Below are 5,575 nucleotides of genomic sequence, written 5' to 3'. Positions count from 1 at the left end.
TATTTATACTTTTATACTTTTTTAGGTATCCGTATTTTATCAGCTTCGAGTTTAGTGCCTAGGTTCCCCCTGAAAATAGCAAATAAAACCTGCAGAGAAGCATGTCAACTGTTAGTGTCTTACCCTGCCTGCCTTAGCTTCGCTCTGACAGCAGGGGATGCGGGGCCGGGTGGGGGGGGATTCTGATGATTCTCCTCCCCTCGCCCCCCAAAAAACAAAAAAACTCTGCCCTCCTCCCTGCCCCCGGCCGCCGCCTCTCTCGTACCTGAGATGGGTGGAATTCACTGCCAAGTTCCACTTGAGGAATTGGTTTTGCCAAGGCCACCCAAGGCAACAGCTGTGGGCAGATTGGGGGAGGTGAGGGGTCGGGGGATGGAGAGAGGTCCTATCCCACAAGAGAGAGGCGATGCCCGCTGTCTCCGCAGCTGGAGCCGGGGTCTGTGGGGGTCGGGGCGGCCGGCGGGGGACTCTCACCCGGAGTCCGCTGCCGCCCCGGTCCGCCAGAGGAGTCTTGGGGGGCGAGGGGCGTTGATTAGGAAAGGGGAGTCCCCCTCCGACTCGCGGGTTTGCTTGTCCATGGGCCCTCCTCCATCTCTGGACCCCGACAGCGGCCTCATGGGCTACTTCAGGGCAGACCCACCCTCAGCGGTCTGTGGTTGCCATGGACCCCTTCCGGGAGACGGGTGGGACTCTGCAGGCCAGGACCCACCGGGATACTCCCCGGAAACGCGGGAGCCAGAGCCCAGTTGCCAGTCACGGAGCCGATTCGCCTTCTGCGGTTCCCAACCATGGCCGGGAAACCCGCCGGGCCTGGTCCCGTACAGTGGCCTTCCTTTCCTCACTGAGAAAACCCGGGCCCACTTGGCTCCCCTCTTTTCCAGAACCGCGGCTGAAGGACGAGCAAAGATCCGTTTCTTCCCCACCCAGGCCATGCTCTAACCATCGGTCGTATTTATTGAGCACTTACTAGGGGCTGAGCACTGGACTGCCGCTCCTGCCGGACCACCTTCCTGCGCTGGGCTCAGCGGGAGCTTAGACGGGAAGCTCCTCGGGGGTGGGGGGTCATGTCGGTCAGTCAGATGTATTTAGTGGGTGCTCACTCTGTGCGGAGCACTGTCCTAAGCGCTTGGGAGAGGACAATAGAACGATAAACAGACGCATCCCCCGGCCACAGGGAGCTTCCAGCCTCGAAGGGGAGAACCAACTTCTTCGTGTTGTCCTGACCCAAGCGCTTAGTCCAGTACTTGCGCACTGTAAGTGCTCAATAAGTACCACTGATTGATCGACGGGAGCAGGGTTCAAGATGGAAAGCGCCGTTTCCCCGTCCCATCCTCTTTTCTTCCACCTGGCCTCCTGGAAACCACGTGGAACGCACAAGGGCTGAAGATGCTGTTGTAAAAAGAGGGTGCCATTTGGTCTCGGAAGATGACTGGACTTCTCGGGCTCCTCGGGGGCGCGCACCCCACCGCCCCGCGCCTGGCCGTGACACACTTTAAGGGCTAAATTTCGCAACCTGAAAGGTTTTGCACTTTGAACCCCACGGGGACCCCCCAAGGGCTAACCCCTTCCTGGTGTGACTCTGGAGACACGTGTGTGTGTGTTTGTGAGTGTCTGAGTGTGTGCGTAGGTGCGGGCGCGCGTGAGGGAGGGGAGGAGCGGGGCTCAGGAGCCTTAGCAGCAGGCCGCCGCTGCCTTGGTGGGCCCTGGGCTCTGCGTGGCAGGAACCGGTTGACCGTGCCCACCTTTGGGACTCCCAAGTGCGCCGGTGGGCCGAGCGCCATGGAGGGGATGGGTGCCTCCTCCTCGTCCTCACGTCCGGGACCGCCGGCTGGCCGGCCTCCGCCAAACCAATTCCGCCTTCGGGGCCTTGCGCTTGGCCTGCTTCCTCCGCCTCTCTGCCCACCTCCTGGGGGGTGGGTGGCGAGGGACCAGATGGGGGGCACACCCGCCACCCCCCCCAAGGGAGGGTGGTCCACCGGCTCCGCCTGTGCCCTAACAGGCTGGCACGGGCGGTGGTGGCCCCCCGGCCACTGCCCCATAGAGTGGCTCCCACCGGCGGACTCCGGGCCGGCCTGCCCTCCTCCCGGGGGCTCGCGATCGGGAGGGTCTCCTGGGGGGGCCGCCGCTTCTCTGTAAAGTGTTCTTACTGCGGGGGGTCGTGCGCCCCCACCCAGGGGGGTGTGGAGGGCGCCCTCCGGCCTGCTTTTCCAGAAGTGAACGACCAACTTTTGCGGGTGTTTTTAAACCTCCTTTTCGTAACACTAAGCGGGTCGTGTACTGAAAATCGCTGAGAATGAACCTGTTTTCTGTAACCAAGGGCGGTTTGGACCTCTGCGAGCCTCTCCCTCCACACCCCCCCGCCCCCTGGCCTGTTGTGTCCCCCGCCTCAGGTAGCCCTTGGGTCTGGTCCCATCTTTCTGTACACTGTCCCCCCTGTCCCCCACCTCTTTCAGACCCCAGCATCGGAACCTCCTGCTCGTTGGCTCCGAGCCCCCCGATCGGCCCTTCCTCCTTATCCTCACCCCCCTCCCATTGCACCCCAGCTCGCGCTCTTCATTCCTCTCGAGCCAATGTATTCACCAGGGCTTCTCATTTCTCCCACCTCCACCCTCCCCGGCCCGGAGTTCCCTCCGTTTGTAGCCGACAGACCGCAGTTCTCCCCGCTCCCAAAGCCCTGGCGGGATCGGATCTCTGCCGGGACCGTTCCCCAATTCTACCACTTTGGCCCCTCTGTGCCGACTGCACACTTGTGTCGTCAAACGACATCACCCACTGTTTAAGCACTAACCGGTATCCGTCGCCATTTCTCCTCCTGCCTGGCTGTAAATCCTCTTGAGTGCCTCTCCCTTTTACCCCTTCCCCCCTCCAATAGACTGGAAGCTCCTTGAGGGCAGGAATCGTGTGTACTAACTCCGTTGTACTCTCCCAAGTGCTTAGTACAGTGCTCTGCGTACTAGGCGCTCAATAAATCCTGTTGGTTGATTGCACCTGCCCATAGTGGATTGATTCGGGGGGGGGGGCGGCATTTTGGAGCAGGAAATTGGGAGCCACGTGTGTGTTTGTGTATGTATGTGTGTGTCCGTCTGTCCGTCCACCAGAAGTGGGCCTAGAATAGGGGAGGGGACAAAGATCTCACCCTCCTCTCCTCTCTCCCACCCATCTAGCCCATGGAGACCTCTGGCCCCTAATCACCTTGAAAAGCAGCAATAGAAATGGTATTTATTGAGTGTGAATGAACCAGGTGCAGAGCACTGTATTAAACGCTCAGGAAGAGTGGGGAGGAAGGGGCCGGGGGTGAAGCAGAAGTCGGCCCCATCCAATTCCCCCGGCAGACGAGGAGCAGGGCTCTGCCCGGTTTTGGCCTCCACCCCCAACTTTCCCTCAGGCACACAACAGCGTGGCTCAATGGAAAGAGCACGGACTTTGGAGTTAGAGGCCACGGGTTCAAATCCTGGCTCTGCCACTTGTCAGCTGTGTGACTTGGGGCAAGTCACTTAACTTCCCTGGGCCTCAGTTCTCATCTGCAAAATGGGGATTAAGACTGTGAGCCTCCCTGGGACAATCTGATCACCTTGTAACCTCCCCGGCGCTTTGCACATAGTAAGTGCTTGATAAATGCCATTATTGTTATTATTAAGTGCCTGTTGTATAAGCACTAGACCGGAAGCATGCTGTGGGCAGGGACTGAATGAATGAATGAATCGTATTTACTGAGCACTGTACTAAGCGCTTGGGAAGTGCAAGTTGGCAACGTATAGAGACGGTCCCTACCCAACAGCGGGCTCACAGTCTAGAAGATGTATTGTTCCCTCCCATGTGCTTAGTTCGGTGCTCTGCGCACAGTAAGCGCCCAGTAGATACCATCGATTGATTGATGTAGTAGGCGGTGTGAGGAGATGGAGGGTGATCAAGTTGGACACGATGCCCAGCCCACATGGGGCTCACGGTCCCAGAGCTTGGTAGCCACGGGGCCAGGCCCTCCGGGGTTATGGGAGTCGGGGCAGGGAGGTGACAGTGGGCCAGGACATGTGTGCCCAACTTCCCCATCACAACAGAGGGCCTAAGCACGGACAACATCCTGTCGATGCAGGGCATTTGGACCTCATCCCCTGCCCGGGGGATCAGGATGGGGCCCCGGTGACGGGCCGGGGCAGGGATGGCCCAGCGGGCAACCATGCCCGGAGCGGTTGCCCAATGGCCCCGCATGTCCCTCCCCCTCCGGCCCCACCCTCTGCCAGCTCCCGGGGCTCGGTCACCTGAAGGCCCGGTTATTCCGGACCGTCCGGCTCGTCTAATACAGCGTGGGCCCTCAGTAACAGTAATAATTATGATATTTAAGTGCTATGTGCCAGGCACTGTTCTAAATGCTGGGGTGGATACAAACAAATCGGGGTGGACACAGCCCCTGTCCCACATGGGACTCGCAGTCTTAATCCCCATTTTCCACATGAGGGAAACTGAGGCCATGAGAAGTGAAGTGACTTGCCCTAGATCACGCGGCAGACAAGTGGCGGAGCAGGGATTAGGCCCTGTGACCTTCTGTCTCCCAGGCCTGGGCTCTAGCCACTTGGCCAGTCCAAGCCACTCCATAATAAAATGCAGACCCATCCCCTGCCCACAAGGAGCTTATTTTTCTGTCGCCTTCCTTGTGAGAAAATAATTCAGGGAGAGGAAGGGGCTGGAGGTTGGAATCTGGGTCGGGGGCGGGCTCAACTTCGAGCCCCCTCAAAGCAGCGATCTAATCATTCATTCAGTCGTATTTACTGAGCGCTTACTGTGTGCAAAGCACTGTACTAAGTGCTTGAAAAGTATAGTTTGGCAACAGAGACCATCCCTACCCCACAACGGGCTCACAGTCTAGAAGGGGGAGACAAACAACAAAACAAGTAGACTTCAATAGCATTAATATAAATGCCTAGAATTATAGGTTTATACACATCAATAAAATAGAGTAATAAATATGTGTATATATATTCTTGGTGTGTATATATGCTTCGTGTGTATATATATGCTTGCTTATATATTTATGCTTGGAGAAGCAGCGTGGCTCGGTGGAAAGAGCCCGGGCTTTGGAGTCAGAGGTCATGGGTTCAAATCCCGGCCCCGCCACTTGTCAGCTGGGTGACTTTGGGCAAGTCATTTCACTTCTCTGTGCCTCAGTTCCCTCATCTGTAAAACGGGGCTGAAGACTGTGAGCCCCCCGTGGGACAACTTGATTACCTTGTAACCTCCCCCAGTGCTTAGAACAGTGCTTTGCACATAGTAAGCGCTTAATAAATTCCATTATTATTATTATTATTATTATTGGCACATAGTAAGCGCTTAATAAATGCCATTATTATTATTGGAACATAGCACTTAACAAAGACCATACACATGTTTTGCTGTTTGTTGTTGGGTAGGGACTGTACCTGTTGCCAAACTGTACTCTCCAAGCGCTTAGTCCAGTGCCCCGTGCACAGCAAGCGCTCAATAAATACGATTAAATGAATGAATCTATAATTTTTATTGATCTGTCCCCATGCTATCGATGCCTGTCTCCTTGTTTTGCCGTCAGTCTCCCCCTTCTAGACCG

This window comes from Tachyglossus aculeatus, chromosome 21 (assembly GCF_015852505.1).
Source record: "Tachyglossus aculeatus isolate mTacAcu1 chromosome 21, mTacAcu1.pri, whole genome shotgun sequence".
In the NCBI taxonomy this organism is placed as follows: domain Eukaryota; kingdom Metazoa; phylum Chordata; class Mammalia; order Monotremata; family Tachyglossidae; genus Tachyglossus; species Tachyglossus aculeatus.
Note: the sequence above shows the minus strand (reverse complement) of the source record.